Consider the following 19,844-nt stretch of genomic DNA (forward strand, 5'->3'; position numbering starts at 1 on the left):
GTTCAAATACTTATGTTCAACAGTGCAAGACAAATAAATTCTTTAAAAATCATACAATGTGATTTTTTTATTTTATTCTGTCTTTTAGAGTAGGAATGCACCTACAATGTGAATTTCAGACCCCTCCATGATGTCTAAGTGGGAGAACTTGCAAAATAGCAAGGTGTTCAAATACTTCTGTTCCTCACTGCATATAGCATGCATGGCTGGGGGGGGGGGGGGGACGACAAATAATTTAAATAAAATAAGTATGGAAAAAATGAATCGATGTATCATGAGTCTGGTAATTATACACATGAGCCTTAAGAAAAGCCGATAAGAAAGATACACAAGTCAACTACTTTAACATTATCTCTGTATATTCCGCTCTATGATTCAATTGTTGCTCTGTTCTCGAGATTTTCTACTGAAACATCTTGTCTACTAAAGAAAGCTAATGTTCACATGGCTTGTTAGGACACATCTACTGACCCTGAGACATAAGTACTGTTCCTGAGTTACATCCTGTATCATACTCCAGAGCTGCACTCACTATTCTGCTGGTGCAGTCACTGTGTACATACATTACTTATCCTGTACTGATCCTGAGTTACATCCTGTATTATACTCCAGAGCTGCACTCACTATTCTGCTGGTGCAGTCACTGTGTACATACATTACTTATCCTGTACTGATCCTGAGTTACATCCTGTATTATACTCCAGAGCTGCACTCACTATTCTGATGGTGAAGTCACTGTGTACATACATTACATTTAGAGATGAGCGGATTTCTAAAAAATTTGCAGAATTTTCCGAAAAGATTTGATTAGATACGAAATAATTTGTGGCGAATCGTGTTAAAAAACAGCTATTTCCTGGCTGCAGAGAGCCTTTATAGGGGTGTAGAAAACTGTGCGTTGCAGTAACACGCATAGTGAGTCTGCTGTGGTAGTGAAATAACACTGTGACTCAGTATGATATGCAGATAACAGGCGTCGCTCTTAGAATCACTGCACGCTTCACTTATTTGGGCAGTCACGGGGCCAAAACTAACCAAATAACTCAAGTGTGAACTCAGCCTTACAGGTCGATGTTAGCATCAGGTTTAAAGAACCGTGCAGAGGCCCAAAATCCTACTGTAGTGTGAAAGAGCGCATTTCTTTTACACCGTCGTCAGCTGATTCCACATAGATGTCTACAGAACCTGTTCTATTAAACGCTTAAACAAGTAGAGCCCCTGACAGAGTGGAGAGGGGGTCAGCAGTAAGTTTGTGTTGAAGTCACTGATTAATTTTCCCTGTCTCTGATCCATCAGAACAATAACCGCCAAAAAAACGGATCCTGTCTGTGGAGCATCCGCCTTCACTCGGTCAGCATTTGGTCAGTGTAACGGACCGTTTCAGCAGACAAGGGGTTAAAATCCGTTTAGGCGATGTGCCCCTTTCTGAGAGACAGGCCCAGCTACTGCAGAACACCAATGTCCCGAACTGGATACAAAGTAGCACTCCAAACTGAAACCTCACGAATAGCTGCTAGCAGACGAACAGGAATCAGCTTACACTCCTGGCAATCAGTCTCTAACAGCATACAGCGGATCCCCCCAATAACGAGACAAGGCTCCGTGTTGAGGGTCAAGCAGTGGTCTGAGGTCCTGGCACACCCAGCCTGTTTTTTATTACAGTTGTTGCAATTACAGGTCCGCCCACAGGGAGGTATAAAACAACCAAGCCCATCTGGTGTACACGCCCCTAGGGGACCAGAATGAAGACTGTGACATAGGACAGATATGCAGCACTGTAGGATACACAGAGACAATACATCCCCACAATGCATCATGGTTTCCTCCTCTCTGCCCTGGAGACACCCGAGGCGTAATCCAGTTATCTCTCAAGACAAAGAGAAATCACCAATACACATGTGGATATAACAGGACAGACATCACCATTTAAACACACAATGGGACAATGGCACAATAGAAACACACCCAGCATATTCCTCCCAAGCTGACAAGTTACACTTATTATAAATTGTTACAACTTTGTGAGTTTACATTGGCCATACATATAACTTACATCAATTTAAACAGTATAACTTGGGGACAAACCTATCCAAAATTCACTTGAATAGGTTCAGGGGTTTAAAAGTAAGTATGGGCCATAATCCTGAGGCAAGAGGCTGATAAACAGGCCTCTCCAAAACCCAGTGGCGAGGTTGGTTTCGCCACACATCTCCCCCCCCCCCCAGGGAAGACTAACCAGATACCTGACCTCACGCCAGTCGGTACCTGAGTTAGTCTGGCAGCCCACCCACAACCCAATACTGGACCTGTTGCATTTGGTAGCCTGTCTCTGTCCAGTGAGTCCACCAAGGTTATGTTGGAAGCTGGTACTCCCGGTCTCTGTGTTGCTCCCTGGCTTAGAGTCTGGTTGTTGGAGGGGGAGACCGACTGTCTCTACCCCCTGTGCTGTAAGTGCAGAGACCACGGTCCCATCTGCACTGTTGTGGGGCTTTCTGTCTCCCCCTGGTGCGTTAAGCTGCCGCTGGGGAGAGGGGGTAACGAGCTCCTCTCCCATACATACTTCCAGCCGCTGGGGAGGGCGACCGACCGTCTCTGCTCCCAATACAGTGTCCTGCTGCTGGGGAAAGGAGACTGGGCTCTCTATTCCCTGCTGGACACTCTGCCGCTGGGGAATGGAGACTGGGCTCCCAATTCCCAAAAAATCACTCTGCTGCTGGGGGGCAGGAACAACTACCTCTGCCCCCTGTAACTCAGCCTGCCGCTGGGGAGGGAGGACGCTGCTCTCCTCTCCCTGCATTTCACACTGCCGCTGGGGAATGGAGACTGGGCTCCCAATTCCCTGCAATTCACACTGCCGCTGGGGAATGGAGACTGGGCTCCCAATTCCCTGCTGGACACTCTGCCGCTGGGGAGAGGAGACTGAGCTCCCTCTGTCCCGCAACTGTAACTTCCGATGGAGGTCCACCCAACGTGGCAGCTGACCGTCACCTTCTGCCCGGTATAGTAGGGTCTTGAACACTAGACTCCTCACGAACTTCACGTATTTCTCAGCTGGTTTGGGTCCGAAGAAGTTCAGCCGCAACCACATCATACGGTCAAATTCCTCCACAGAGTATCTGTACTCCACTGCTGGTTCCATCCTGGTGCTTTTAGGGTTGCTGTACTGAGACATGCGTTGCCCTTAAGTTGTAAAATCCAAAGAAATGGTGTCTCCTGTAGCTGTCCTTCTGGCTGTAGGAACGATCCCGCTGCTTGCCACCAATGTAACGGACCGTTTCAGCAGACAAGGGGTTAAAATCCGTTTAGGCGATATGCCCCTTTTCTGAGAGACAGGCACAGCTACTGCAGGACACCAACCTCCCGAACTGGATACAAAGTAGCACTCCAAACTGGAACCTCACGAATAGCTGCTAGCAGACGAACAGGAATCAGCTTACACTCCTGGCAATCAGTCTCTAACAGCATACAGCGGATCCCCCCAATAACGAGACAAGGCTCCGTGTTGAGGGTCAAGCAGTGGTCTGAGGTCCTGGCACACCCAGCCTGTTTTTTAGTACAGTTGTTGCAATTACAGGTCCGCCCACAGGGAGGTATAAAACAACCAAGCCCATCTGGTGTACACGCCCCTAGGGGACCAGAATGAAGACTGTGACATAGGACAGATATGCAGCACTGTAGGATACACAGAGACAATACATCCCCACAATGCATCATGGTTTCCTCCTCTCTGCCCTGGAGACACAAAGAGAAATCACCAATACACATGTGGATATAACAGGACAGACATCACCATTTAAACACACAATGGGACAATGGCACAATAGAAACACACCCAGCATATTCCTCCCAAGCTGACAAGTTACACTTATTATAAATTGTTACAACTTTGTGAGTTTACATTGGCCATACATATAACTTACATCAATTTAAACAGTATAACTTGGGGACAAACCTATCCAAAATTCACTTGAATAGGTTCAGGGGTTTAAAAGTTAGTATGGGCCATAATCCTGAGGCAAGAGGCTGATAAACAGGCCTCTCCAAAACCCAGTGGCGAGGTTGGTTTTGCCACAGTCAGTAATCCATCAGTATTGCTAATCGCCCAAAAAAAACAGGAGTGGATCCAAAACAGAGATGACACATAAATGGAATACTTGCATGTCTTCTGTGTTTTGTACCCACTCCTGCTTTTGGCTACCAAATCATAAGCCAATTCTGATTGGACCATACAGGCCTTACAGCTGCTACACAGACAGGATCCGTTGTGTGTCTAATTTTTCCATCCTTCTGACAGATCAGAAGAAGGGTCAAATAATTGATGATGTCAACCAGGCCAAAAAGGCAAAATAGTGGCCCAGTCATGAAGTGGGGAGGGTGGGAACAGCATGAGAAGTCAACAGAGTGGCCCAATAACAGTGTGGAGGTGGCAGCAGCATCAGGAGACCACAGAGTGGCCGAGTGACATAGTGTGGAGGTGGCAACGGCATCAGGATACCACAGAGTGACCCGGTGACAGAGTGGGGAGGTGAGGCGGCATGGATGATCTAATCTGATGTATCAGGCATTGGTGGGTGGAAATCCTGGCTGATTCATGCCTGACTCATCTTGACCAAGGTCAGTCTCTTCACATTTTGGGTGGACAGGTGAGTTCTTCTTGGGGTAGCTATGGCCCCCGCCGCACTAAACAACCAGCCAGGCAGGGCAGCTTTTCAAGGACAAACTCAGCCAGTTGCTGCCACAAATCCAGTTTGGCTGCCCAGTAGTCCAGCGGATCTTCAATGATGGCTGGCAGGGTGTACTCCAAGTATGGCACCACCTGTGGGTTCAGGTTCTGCTCTATGTCTAGCTGCTGGTGAGTAGTTTCTTCACTATGCAGGTGAATAAAGCTGCTCATCAGCGACTCTAGACTCAGGCTGCTGCTGATGGAGCAGGTATTTATCCTGCCCCCCCCTCCCAAGCAGCCATAGCAGTGGAACGTGAGCGCAGAGGGCCCTGCGAGAGGATTGACGATGGCGCAGATAGGCAGTAGCAAACTGACTTTATAGGATGGCTCTATAGTAGTTCAGTTTGTAATCCCTCTCATCTCCCTCTTGCTCCTCCGGCTGCTCCTGCTCCTCCTCTCCTGTCACCTGTGTAGAAAAACCACCCATTTCGCTACACATTGCTTGTGCTCTAATTTCCTCCTCCTCCAGTTCAGCCCCCACGGGGCTCATGTGGCCGTGAGATGTAGGTGCCACGTCTCCAGTCCCCTGACCAGCCAGATTTACCAGCATCTTTTCCAGGATATGAATCAGTGGAATGACGTTGTTCATCCTGTAGTCCTGGCGATTGACAAATAAAGTTGTCTCCTCAAAGGGCCTGAGCAAACGGCAGGTGTCACGCATGAGCTGCCACTGGCTAACATCGAAGTTACATAGGGGAGTACCTCTGTCCGCCTGTATCATCAAGAAATTGTTGATAGACTTTCTCTGTTGATTAGTCGGTCCAACAAATGGAGGGTGGAATTCCAATGGGTATAAACTTTGCATATCAGCCTATGTTGGGGGACGCCGTTCTGCCACTGCAGCTCAAGGAGGGTGTGCTTTATGGTGTACGAGTGGCTGAAGTGCATGCAAAGTTTCCTGGCCATTTTTAGGATGTCTTGCAGTTGGGTAGAAGACTTCAGGAACCACTTGACAACCAGATTGAACACGTGCGCCATGCAGGGCGCATGGCTCAGCCCTCCTAGACGCAGTGGCGACACCATGTTCTTCCTGTTGTCTGTCACCATGGTTCCGAGCCTTGCACATGTGGTATGCTGGTGGGACACTGTGAATTGTCCCTGCAGTGGAGACTGAGGACAAGGTGGAGGATGATGAGGCAGAGGCGAACATTGTCGCAGGACCGACATGAGAACGTGGATGCGGAGTCACCTGGCCAAGTTGCTGGTTTGACTAAGCAGGAACCACATCTACCCAGTGGGCCGTAAAGGACATATGTTGTCTTTGACCGTAATTGCAGCTCCACACATCGGCGCTGCCCTGCACTTTGGCAGACACCGACAGGCAAAATAACAATAACTTTTACAAAGACAGGTGCACTCTGCGGTCTTACTAAACCCTCATACTGATGTAAAATTGAGAGATTAGCCAACATATCCTACTGTGGAGGACATGTCGGAGCCCGAGCACCGCGCCAAGGTTTCTCAAGTAGCTCGGGACCTAATGCTATACCTACTTATGCCGTATGGGCAATACCAGGAGCCAGTGGGCAAATTACAGGAGCGTGATGTCCGACTCACAGCAAACTCCCAGTTACCTCCAGCATGCAGCCATGCTTACAATGGGAGGAGGGAGAGAGCTCTGAGCCCCACCCAAGACTGGCAGATATAGACCAGGCCTCACATGTGCACCAGAATGTTGCCTGTAGATGGAAATAAAGGCACATTCAGACTAGGAGTTTTTACACCTTCAAACAATTCTATATATAAACTACAAATTGGCGTGGTAATGAAAACCAGGAAGTGCTCAACCCCATATGCAGTGGCACATCTATACCGGGGGGGCAGATCCTGCACTTGTGGTCCGCTGCTAATGGCAATCCCCAGCAAAAATGCATACAATGAAGGATGTCCGCAGCAGACCACAAGTACCACAATAGACATCCTACACAGGATAGCAAATGTGTGGATGTGATAAAGAATTAAACAAAATAACAATAATGTTTACAAAGACAGGTGCACTCTGCGGTCTTACTAAACCCTCATACTGATGTAAAATTGAGAGATTAGCCAACATATCCTACTATGGAGGACATGTCTGAGCCTGAGTACCGCGCCAAGTTTTCTCAAGAAGCTCGGAACCTAACGATGAACTACTTCCTGCTTTTCATTACCAGAATGAGGAACAATTCATACATCCAGAATTGATAAAGCATAAGAATACCACCAAATGTATGATAAAGAAATCCAGTTCTAGATCGCCTGAACATTTTTAGGTTTCTAGAACATTTTCAGAACATTGGAACATCTAGAGAACTTTTTTACATCGATTCCCATAATGTATATACTGAAATACCTTTTACTTGTGAAAACGCAAAAATAACGCATGGAAGCCGCACCTGCGTTTTATTACTGATTTTCCATTTTTTAAATTTAAATGAATGATAAAGAAATCCAGTTCTGGATCACCTGAATATTTTTAGGTTCCTGGAACATTTTCAGAACATTGGAACATCTATAAAACTTTTTTACATCTATTCCCATAATGTATATACTGAAATACCTTTTACTTGTGAAAACGCATAAATAACGCATGGAAATTACTGATTTTCTATTTTCTATTTTTTATTCATTATTATTTTTTATATGTATCATTCTTCAGTCTCACAATATGTTTAATGTCAAAGCTTTTGGAGACAATATCCACAAACTATCTAGGATCCAATTTCATGATCAAGATCCAGTACAGACTTTGAGATGGACCCTTATGAAACTATTAAAGTGGTGTAACAAAATGGAGGTTCCAACCACTGAGGAAGGAACCAGTAGAGTTCTGAAACGCGTCTGGTAGAGTTTTGGGACCCTCACTTATATATGAAGCACTTTATGGAATGATCGTACGACTGTATATGGAGTGATCCACAAACATTTGCTGCATTCATTCAAATATCCAGAGATTGGCCTAAAAAAGGTACGTGAGACGCCGTCTGCTCTTTTAGATCTGGACCCACTATGTCTATGCTCAAACCACGTGAGCCCCGACATCTACGTCCAGGCCACGTGTGCTCCAATGCTGCTGATCTACGCAGAGGCTAGCGGACCGAACGCCACTCTGAAAATTCGTGTAGGAAGAGAGAAGCGGAGGTAAGCATTGATAGTGTCGGTGACCACGTGGGACGCCATGTACAGACACATTTCCTTGCTCCACAATACTAAGGACACCGAACCGTGAGTAATATCAGTGAATACTATTGCTCTGGTGGGCACGTGTATATTACTAAACCTACTAACTGCATAACCTGGAGATATTTGCGGCATCTATAGTCATCTGGACATTGACACATCAACAAACATAAGAATTAAACCTATTAAGAATCTGTCAACCATTTTACACCTGGCGACACTTGCCGAGTATGCATCATTTACAGCATCTCTATTGATTTGCAGCCTTCATTTTACCATATCTTAAGGAACCTATACCGTTAGTGGAATGCACATTATTGTAGACTGTTTATGATATTTTATCCATTGCGTTTTATGCTGTATGTACTATGGTTCACTTTTATTGCAATTTTAGTGCATTTTTAATGTATTTGTATAGCGGTTTCTTTTTAGTAATTAAATAAATAAGTATTTGCCTCCACTTGATCCATCTGGTGAGTGCCTGCTCAACTATAAGAATTATTGATTAAACACAGATAGGGTGGATCTAACAGAACAGTGCACCTTATCCACTACGACTGAAAGGAGAGACACCTTTTTTTGTTTATTTTCACCCATCTAAAACATTAGGGGCGAAGGTCTGCTGCCGAGCTGACCATCTAAAACATTAGGGGCGAGGGTCTGCTGCCAAACTGACCATCTAAAACATTATGGGCGAAGGCCTGCTGCCAAGCTGACCATCTAAAAAATTAGGGGCGAGGGTCTGCTGCCGAACTGACTCTCTAAAACATTAGGGGCGAGTGCCTGCTGCTGATCTGACCATGGAAAAAATTAAGGTTGAGGGCCTGCTGCTAAGCTGACCATCGAAAAAATTATGGGTGAGGGCCTGCTGCTGAGCTGACCATCAAAAAAATTATAGTTGAGGGCCTGCTGCTGATCTGACCCTCTAAAACATTAGGAGCGGGGGCAGCCTAATAAGCTGATATGATGGAGGAGGAGGAGGAGGCATACGAGAAAAGGAAGATTCAACCATATCCCCCTTTTTGTGGTGGAAGGGGTGCATGGGAATACAGTTTATTTAATACACCATAAAAGCCACATGTAAAGTGCCTTTATGCTCAGCCGCTTTCCTCTGGTGGAGTCGAGAAGTCAGGTGCAATCCAGGCCTTGTTCATTTTTATAAGAGTCAACCTGTCAGCATTTTCAGTTTACTGGCGGATGCACTTATCAGTTATAATGCCCCCAGCAGCACTAAATGCTCGCTCTGACAAAACGCTGGTGGCAGGGCAGGCCAACACCTCCAAGGCGTAGAGCACCAGTTCATGCCACGTGTCCAGCTTGGACACCCAGTAGTTGTAAGGCACAGAGGGATCATTGAGGACGCTGACACGGTCTGCTATGTACTCCTTCACCATCTTCCAAAACGTTTCCCTCCTTGTGACACTAGGCCGCGCATCAGGGTGTCCCAGGCCTTGGAGAGTGTTGCCTTGCCTCTGTTGGAACTGCTGTGTGTTCCCCTCGTCTCCCCTCCTCAGTTGCCCAAGGAACTACGTACTCTGCCGCCAGCGTTATCAGCTGGAAATTTTTGGAGCAATTTTCCCACAAGGACCTTCTGGTATTGCACCGTTTTGCTCGCCCTCTCCACCACAGGAATGAGAGATGAGAAGTTCTCTTTGTAGCGGGGGTCGAGACGGGCGAACAACCAGTAATCAGTATGAAAATACAGACAATCAAAAGTTAGCTGGGTCCCCGCGCTGATAAAGACACTTTCTTCTATCTATGTATAAGTTGAAAACTAGTATATTGTCAGTAGAGTACTTTCTCATATTTCTATGTGTATTCACTAGTAATATACTGCAAGTTCTCACCTGTCTCTGGTATTCAAAGAACCATTGGTGATCTAGTGGAGGCATTTTTCTTGTTTCCTCCCAAGTGCTGAGTTTAAATCACTTGCTTTTCTTGCTTCCACTCTCATGCGTGCGCCGCTCCGGCCGGTAGCCGGCGCACGCGTGGGGAAGCCGGCAAAAGTTAGTCCGAGAAGGTTCTCGTGTGACGTCACACTTGTAAGTACGGATGCCTCCAAGGGTATAAAAAAAACATCCAACGCGTTTCGGAATACATGTATTCCTTCGTCAGGGATAGGTAAGTATCTTAGACCTCCTGGTTAAATAGGCTTCCCGTTCCCTTGACATATCTTACATATTTCAAAGGGGATTAACCTTTTACCTGCCTCACTTTATTTGTTATTCCCAGCATCTTTCCAACATACGGTTTTAAGGCTCTTTGCAACAGCTCTTTATGAATGAGTTCTTCTTTACCGGAAAGTAATTTTTTTTTTTGAAAGCAAATAATTCAATTTTTTGATTTAAGTCTCTGGGTGCCGGGCTATTAAGCCTATAGATCCACCTACTTTCACACTGTGACATTTGTTTTATATAGTCACTATCCCTCACAACCATTTTCACTTTCTCAATCCCTCCAAATGAGGAGCCTAGAAATTGTCCTTCATGGTATTCAGTGCAGTGACGTGATAGTGGATGGCCATCACATTTTTTTTTGTATGTTTTTTATATGTTCTCTTATTCTTATTTTTAGAGCCCTTTTTGTTCGCCCTACATATATTTTCTCACAGGGGCATTTTATATAATATACTATCCCTTTGGTATTGCATGTAATATAATTTAATGATTTTCCTAGTTTATGACGTAAAGTCATGATTTTATTAAAGACACGGAGGCGAATATTGCATTCTCTTCCTTTACTAAAATCCATAGCAGCAAGAAGAGTAACCATGGTAACAAAAAAGAACACCCCTAAGGGTAACCCCTCCCACCATAAGTCCATAGGGAACACTTCCTCTTTCTTCGTCCAACCGAAACATCCCGAACATCCAGACACTGGGAACTACCAAATCGGTGCACTCCAACGGGAGACGACCTTAACTGCGAACCAGAGTTGTAACGATCTGCATAGACATGCGCTCGGAACAGGAACTTCAACCTAGGGAAAACGGAACACAAACAGCATGGTAATCTCAGAGTAAAGAATAATGTAAAATATCAACAGCATCATAGCCAAAATAACTGTAAGCATATAGATAAAAATGACATAATGCAGAGCAATATAACAGATAAAATGGCCTAGACTGTTTATCAAATATATACATATCTAAACAAAATTATATATACAAGGGAGGGAAGGGAGGGCAATATTCGCCTCCGTGTCTTTAATAAAATCATGACTTTACGTCATAAACTAGGAAAATCATTAAATTTTATAACAAGACACGGAGGCTTCATATTGCTAGTTTAAAGCTAAGAAATAACTGAAGAAAACGCATGAGGACCAGGCCTAAAATAAAAATCCCGAAACGTAGAAGCCCTGGACCAGTCCGCTAGTTTCAAAATATCTTCCAAACGGGCTCCCGAAACCGCCATAGACGTAGCAGAAGCCCCACGCACCGAATGTGCCGTAAAGACAGAAGTATCGATACCCGCAAGGGACAAAATCCACTTGACCCAGCGAGAAAGGGTAACACTAGTAACCGGGGCAAATGGTCTACGAAAAGACACAAAAAGCTGAGGCGAGTCCCTAGACCTAAGGGACGCCGTCCGAGAGACGTATTCCCTAAAACAGGAAACCGGGCAAACCGCGGGACAATCCGAAAAAGCTGGGTAAGCCACTGTAGAAATGCCCGTCTTGGTACGACGAGAAACATTAAAAGAAATACCCTCGGGAGTAAAAGAGACCGCGTCAAAGTCCAAGGCCCGGACATCCGAAACTCGCTTACCTGAAACGAGGCAGAATAACGTAACCAACTTAGCAGAAAGTTGACGTAAGGAAAGATCCGGATTTGACGGCCAACGCGTCAAGAAATCAATGACCAAGGAAACATCCCACAAAGAGGAGAAACGAGGTCTAGGAGGCCTAGAGAGACGAGAACCCTTGAGTAACCGGCGAACAAGAGGGTGTTGACCTGCCGGAGGGCCCGAAAAACCTTGATGACGGGAAGAAATGGCCGATCTGTACAAATTAATCGTACGATAGGCCTTGCCTTGCCATCCTCAAAAAGGGAAGATAGAAATCGTAAAATATCCTCTACAGAAGCTGTAACGGGATCCAGGTTCCGTCCCAAGCACCAACCAGACCACACTCGCCAGGCTGCCCGATAGGCCCGAATGGTACCGGGGGCCCACGCACTTTCCAGGAGGAATCTAGTCGTCTCCGATATTCCAGCGATGTCCCAGCGACCCCTGAGATCCTGCACGCCAGGAGACGAAGAGAGTTGTCCAACAGGAGGGGATGGTGTTGACCCAGCGGGCCCTGAAGAAGATTCCGCCGGGTCGGAAGGAGAAACGGGTCCGCGATCAACAACTCCATCAACTGAGGAAACCAAGTCTGCGGACGCCAAAACGGGACCACTAGGACCAAATCCGCCTGCTGACGACGTACCTGAGAAAGTACCCGAGGTATCAAGGCGAAGGGTGGAAAAGCGTAAAAGAGGGCGCCTGACCAATCTTGGAGTAGCGCGTCCACCGCCTCCGATCGAGGATCCGGCCTCCAACTGTAATACCTGGGTAGCTGTGCGTTCCAACGAGAAGCAAACAGGTCCAAGGAGAACGGGCCCCAAAGGGATTCGATGGAGGAGAACACCGCCGAATCCAACATCCAGTCGCTGAAGTCCGAGATGTAGCGTGAACTCCAATCTGCGTGGACGTTGAGAAGACCTGGAATATACTCCGCCACGACTGTGATTCCCCTGTCCAGACAGTAGGACCAGAACTCCTTCGCTAGATGAGTTAGCATTGGCGACCGAGTGCCGCCCATGGAGTTCACATAACGTACGGCCGACACATTGTCCATCCTGAGTCGAATACAAGCACTGACCTTGCCGTCGACGAAACTCTGAATCGCAAAGGATCCCGCCAGTAGCTCCAATGCGTTGATGTGCAGAGAGGTCTCCGACGTGGACCATGGACCTCCGGTGGACACGCCATTGCAGCGAGCACCCCACCCCTGCAGGCTGGCGTCCGATTCTATCACCACATCCGGTTGAGGACCCACTATAGCCTTGCCATTCCACGCTTCGAGATTGTGGATCCACCACGTCAGCTCGTCTCTGGTATCGTGATCCAGTACCACCGACTCCCCGTAGGAGGCTCCAGCCTGAAGATGGGCAATCTTGAGACGTTGAAGCGCCCTGTAATGAAGCGGGGCCGGAAAAACCGCCTGAATTGAGGAAGACAGCAGACCTAAAACACGGGCCAAGTGGCGTAGAGAAACGTGAGGCAACCGGAGAGTGTGACGTAACTCCCTGCGGATGGCCCGAACTTTGGACATCGGAAGACAAAGTGTGCGGGTGGAAGAATCCACCCGGAACCCCAGGAACTCCATGGATCTGGATGGTTGAAGACAAGATTTCTCTTGATTGATAACAAAACCCAGACCGGTGAGCAGGGAGACGGACAGACGCAGATGTGCAAGGAGAGTGGGAGGATCCCGGGCAATCAGGAGCATGTCGTCCAGATAAATTATCAGACGGACACCCTGACCCCGAAGCCATGAGACCACCGGCTTCATGATCTTGGTGAAACACCAAGGGGCTGATGACAGGCCAAACGGGAGACATGTGAACCGCCATATTTGATCCTCCCACAGGAAACGGAGCAGATCTCTGGACTGATGGGCAATAGGAACTGTGAGATAGGCATCCTTTAAATCGAGTTTGACCATCCACTCGTCCGGAAGGAGAAGATCCCTGAGCAGATGAATGCCCTCCATTTTGAAATGGCGGTATCGCACATAAAAGTTCAGGTTTTTCAGGTTTATTACTGGACGAAATTGTCCCCCTTTCTTTTCCACAAGGAAAATATCGCTGACCACTCCCCCGTAGGGGTTTGGAGCCCTTTCTATGGCACCCTTTTCCAGAAGGGACAAGAGTTCCGTGTTTATGAGAGTGCGAGACTCCAGAGAGAACTCTCGTGGTCTGAACGGAGGCAGACAAATTGGGGAATCCACCAGCTCGATCTAAAAAACCCCTGATGGTGGACAGTACCCATGGGTCGGAGGTGATGTGATCCCAAGCATGTAAAAAATGTAGGAGCCTGCCCCCTATGCATGGGGAAGAAGACAGAGGACAAACTTGAGGACTTACCAAATGGACGTCGGGAACCTGGAGCTCCTCTGAAGCCTCTGGACCTTCCGAAGGTACCTCTGGACGGAAAGAACGGTGTTTGACGTTGATCCTGAAACGTCTGGCGTTGCTGAAAGGAGCCTCGACCTGTGTTACGGGTCTGGAAATGCGTACGGCCGGACAGACAGCCCCTTGAGCTGCCGGCCCTGGTAGAGACCCTATTCTGGAAGACCTTGCGCATATTAGATTGCGCCTTGTCCAAAGCCGTGAAGGCCCCGACAAACTTGCCTAACTCCTTAATAAAGGAGTCGCCAAAAAGGAGCCCCTGTGCATCTTTGCCAGACTCAGACAAAGCCATATTGGTAAGCTTAGGCTCAATTTTCATGAGGATTGCCTTCCTCCTCTCAATCGCCAGGGAAGTGTTGACATTTCCCGTGACGCATATGGCTCGTTGCACCCAGCCCCTGAGCTCATCTGGGTCAATTTGAGTGCCATCAGCCTTGGCCGACTCCGCCAACTCAAAAATTTTTGTGAGGGGCCCTAAAATATCCAAGAGTTTATCTTGGCAAGCTCGCAGGGCCGAGTCAAGACCCCTGCGAGGGTTAAAACCCGTTTTGGCCAGAAACTGGACCATTTTTGGGTCTACATTAGGTGTCTCCCCGACTTTATTAGGGATGATGGGGCGTGGGCATTCTGCCCTTAGCTTGTTGCGGGTCTCCTTGCATAACGGAGTTCTAATTCTGGCTTCCAAGTAATGAGCCACATGGGAGGCAGGGACCCACTCAGCCGACCTGGGATGGTGAAGGCTATCGGGGTCAAATAAGGGCTCCCCAGCTGGGTCAGTAAGAGGGGCGTCACCCGAGGCGACAGCACCTGAGGCCCCACTAGTGGATGGCCGGGAAACTGGGACGTAATCGTCCACATCAGGATCCACCATAACTCCTGCCAAATCATCATCCGAACCATCCGGATGGAAACTCAAAGCCTCCTCATCAGACTCATTTTCTGAGTGATCACTAGGCTCGTGCTGATTGCGAGCAGATTTCCACCGACGCGGCTTTTCTGCCTGGCGCAGACAGGCTCGTTTGCGTGAGCTAGGCACGCTCTCATGCGATAGAACCAAGCTATCAGTGACAGGGTTTCTGGAGGCAGCAGCTGCAGGTGGTGGGATGCTGGGAGAAGCCATAGGGATAAGGGCCTGAGAGATGGACTGTGTGATAACAGACGACATAGATCCCATGGCAGAAGCAATCGCCTGGGAGATAGACTGCTGCAGGGCGAGAGCTTGGGCTTCAGCAGGGGACATAGCAAATGCCCCAAGGCCAGGAGTAGCTACCTGGGGTATGGGGACCAGAGAGCTGGGGACAGGGGTAGCAGAATCCTGAGAAGACATTATTTATAAGGAGTTAGTCACTCCAGAAAGCAGAGAGCTGAGAGAGAGAGACACGATCCTACCTAACCTGAAAACGCTGGACACAAAATGGCGCCGGGAGAGACAGTGCACGGCCGCCTGATAGAAGGGGAAACGCCCCCCTCCGCTCCCAGACCAATGGAAGCGGAGGAGACCAAAACAGCCGCCCACAGAAAGAAGGAGGAGCGTCAGAGAGCGGTGAGGGACACCAAGATGGAACCTGCAAGATGGCGCCCGAACTCTCGTGACTCGCGAGAGTTCGGGCGCAAGAAGAAGGCCGAAGAAAATGGCGCAGAACGCCCAGAGGAGACTGCCCAAGGACAGGAACAAGGACAAAAACGTAAGAAACACAGATGTAACGATAAGCGGCGGGCAGAGGTTTAAGGGGGGGCAAGAGAGAGAACCCCGAACGGGACTCGCCGCTGTGACAAAAAAAGGGAAATATATATATATATAAATAACAAATCAATATAAAATGTAAAATACAGTAAATAAGGGACAGGAAAAACTGAATAGGGGAAAGACAGAGACCCCCAGAAAAAAACACACAAAACAGTAAGCACAATAGTTGAAAAAAGGGGACTAATATCAAAGAACCCCAATATGACAAAATTAAGACACAATTCCCAATACTTATCTGCTATGGAGCAGCAAAGAAAGAGGAAGTGTTCCCTGAGGAAGGGCTACTTATGGACTTATGGTGGGAGGGGTTACCCTTAGGGGTGTTCTTTTTTGTTACCATGGTTACTCTTCTTGCTGCTATGGATTTTAGTAAAGGAAGAGAATGCAATATGAAGCCTCCGTGTCTTGTTATAAAATCCTCAATTTTATGCAGGTCTGGGCCGAATTTCTGTAATAGAACTTTTTAAAAACTAGCCAGATTACGTGCTTTTTTTAAAGTGAAAATTGGATGTGTAGTTATTTTTTCCCCTATAGTTTTATCCTGTTTAAGGATATCCCAATGTCGTTTGAGAATTCGTTTGAAGGCCCTTTCTTTTTCACTATATTGTGTTATAATTGGGACTCTAATGGTTCCTCCGTCCTCTTTATATTCTGCTTTTGTCTCATGTGTTTTATTCTGTAGTAACATGTCACGGTTCATCTTCTTTATTTCTTCTTTTATGGGCTCTAATTTATTAATTTCATATCCCTTTTCCTCAACTTTCTTGTATCTTAGACCTCCTGGTTAAATAGGCGTCCTGTTCCCATGACAACTCTTTCACTACTACAATCACCATTATCATATAATTACAACCTTTTCTGCCCCATACACCGGGCAGCAAACCGCATAGATAGCAAGGAGGACTGGATAGGAGCTGCTTTTAAAAAAGAAGACATAATATAACAAATAAAAAGTAAGAACGAGAAAGCAAATTAAAAGTATTCCACAAAATGAGTGAACTCTGGCTAGATCGCAAGGATAGTATTAAACGTGTCCAAACCTTTTTTAATATACCCAATAAGGACAGCCCTGACCCAAATGAACTCACAAATAGACAAATTCAAGAGGCAATTATGAATATCAAAAAATTACGATTATTAGTAACAGAAATGCAGGATTCAAGGGAAGTGGCATCACTAGAAAAATATCTGGATAGTGACACCATACCCAAAGGTCGGAAGGTATATAAAACATTGGCAGGAGATGTGGGAAATTTGGATACCTTAAACGAATGGAATTAATTATTCCACAATTTTTCAAGAAAAGCTATGTCATTTATCATAGAAAAAAGGAAAAATGGATTAGTTAAAACTAACTGAAATTGTACACTTATTTGAAGTACTAAAACCATATAGAGATCATCCAGAAATCGCTAAAATCTCTAAATCTATGAGAATGCGGATTAAAACAAAAGAAGAAGAAATTATCACTAAAAAGAAATAGTGATGAGCGGCAGGGGCTATATTCGAATTTGCGATATTTCACGAATATTTTGTAGAATATTCGTCATATATAAAAAAAATTGAGAATTCGAGATTATTTTATTGAATGCAAAATTGGGGGTCGGAATTAGGGTTAGTGCCGCTTGTTTTTTTGTTTTTTGTTTTCTCTCTGTGTTTTGTTCCCCTTCTCTCCTCCTCTCTCTCTCCCCTCCCCCCCTGGGGGCCTTCCAAGTACATTCTTGTGATGGGCAGATATATAAATAGCCTTCTATGAGAATTATATCTTGGAATATTAGGGGTTTGAGAAGGGGTGTAAAGAGAGTGGCAGTTTTTGATGCAATACATAGATTTTTACCTGCGATAGTTTGTTTACAAGAAACGCATCTGACCGGTGAAACGATAAATGGACTGGCTAGATGGTGGATACAGCACTCCTTTCACTCAGTCTACTCATCATATGCCAGAGGGGTGAGTGTATTAATACACCGGGATGTGGATATTAAAATAGGGGAATTAGACATAGATGGGGAGGGGCGATATGTTTTGATCGACTGTCTCTTGGAAGGAAGACCATGGGTAATTGCAAATGTCTATATACCGCCACCTTTCAAGTTGGAGGTTTTATTAAAAATTCACAAATTTTTTACTTAAGAGTAGGGGATAAACCACTTGTAGTTATGGGTGATTTCAATAACGTTATGGAGAGCAAAATGGATAGATGTAGGGTTGGGAACGTTCTAAATGTTAGCACGGGATCAAAATTAAAAAATATCACAGAGGAATTGGGCTTGATAGATATTTGGAGGGTAATGCACCCGAAATTGAAAAAGTATTCATGTTTTTCAAAGACTCATAAAAATTTATCACGAATTGATTTAGTTTTCACTAATGATAGGGGATCGTCCGAAATTGCAAAGGTCAAATATGGACAGCGTGGGATTTCGGATCATAACCCAATCATCACAAATATAAAAACAATCAAAAAAAAAAGTAGAGGGATGCACATAAATTTTGGGTGGATAAATATAATGGGCATACACGAAAAGGTTTTGAAAGAGATAACAGAGTTTTTTGATTGGAATGAAGGTTCAGCAGCAACCAATATAGTATGGAAGGCCGCAGAGGCATATATCAGAGGGATTTTCACAAAATACACAGCAGGGTATAAAAAAGGGCTAAGGAAAAAAATACTGGACATGGAACAAGAGGCGGAAGATATGAAAATAAGTATACTGGAAACCCCACAGATAAAAATTATAAGGAATGGATAGAGGTAGTTTCCAAATTGGAAGGTGAGCGGCTTCTACTGGCCCAACAACAGAAACTATGTGAGGGATAATTATGTTTTTGCACATATACTGGGTAAAAAGTTAGCGGCCTTGGTGGGGACCCAGATAAAAAAAAAAACGATATTCACTGTTTAGCAGATAAATTAGGCCATAAAACCACTGAACAAGCGGCTAAAATAGAACTGCTTAAAGAATACTTTCAAGACATGTATAGTTGTAAGACAAATAAGAACTCGAAACAAATACAATACTTTCTGGAGGTTACTACTATCTCTACGCTAACAAAAGAGCAAAGTGAAAAATTGGAGGCCCCCCTAAATGCCCTGGCAGTGGATAAAATACTGTCTAGCATCACCAAAAATAAGGCCCCAGGAATAGACGGCATTCCGTTCGAAGTGAATGCTCAATATAAAAAAATACTAATCCCCAAACTACTGGAGATGTGGGAGGACTCGAGGAAGGTAGGGAAGCTGCCAGACTCTATGAGAGAAGCCCTAATTACATTGATTTTAAAACCGGGGAAAGACCCGACCCTTCTGGACTCATACCGTCCCATCTCACTAATTAATACCGACAATAAAATTTTGGCCAGGATCTTGGCAGCTAGACTTAGAAGTGTGGTCTCGGGACTTGTTCATGAGGATCAGATGGGATTTATGTCAGGCAAAACTACAACCGATAATGTTATGCGCTATTTTGTGAACACCCAGCTTGAACCCACGAATTGCGGCGAACGAATAATTGTTACCATAGACGCCTCAAAGGCATTTGACACTGGAGAATGGCCCTTTCTGTTTATAACATTGAAGAAAATGGGCTTTGGAGATGGCTTTATATCATGGGTAAGGTAAAAAAAACAACAAAAAAACTGCAGCACCAACCTGAGGGTCAGTCTCAGATTTCTATTCCATGGCAGATATACGCATTCGATTTTTTCCAACATGTGAACGTGTCTTTACAGAGAAGCCAAAAATAATCAATATAAGGTAAAAGAACAAATGTAAAAATGCCAAGTGCCCTAAAACCCTGGAGTCACTTTCTTCTGTTATCTGTAAAAATTCTATATAGAAAAAAATAAGTGAAATAATGAATTTAAAAACAACAATGGAAAAAAATGTCCCTCTGGAACGATGATCCTAATTGCACAAGTTTTTTCCCCCGGTGTTCTCACAGTCTAATTGTTTACGTGTGCAGCCGCCTCGCAGTCTCCTAATATCACAGATCACTGGGCGCTGGAACGTATTTGCTTTAATAAAACGTGTGATA

General features: G+C 45.6%; 1 long non-coding RNA gene across 1 annotated transcript; it reads right to left on the bottom strand.

The window, feature by feature from the left end:
• Nucleotides 1-510: 510 nt before the first annotated feature.
• On the bottom strand, nucleotides 511-11,177 carry LOC121003141. The gene is made up of 3 exons (XR_005779428.1): nucleotides 11,050-11,177; nucleotides 2,438-2,440; nucleotides 511-522 (listed from the first exon to the last, which is right to left on the bottom strand). It is a non-coding gene; the product is annotated as an uncharacterized LOC121003141 (long non-coding RNA).
• Nucleotides 11,178-19,844: the final 8,667 nt, after the last annotated feature.

The sequence above is a fragment of the Bufo bufo genome, chromosome 6, assembly GCF_905171765.1.
Source record: "Bufo bufo chromosome 6, aBufBuf1.1, whole genome shotgun sequence".
Taxonomy (NCBI): Eukaryota; Metazoa; Chordata; class Amphibia; order Anura; family Bufonidae; genus Bufo; species Bufo bufo.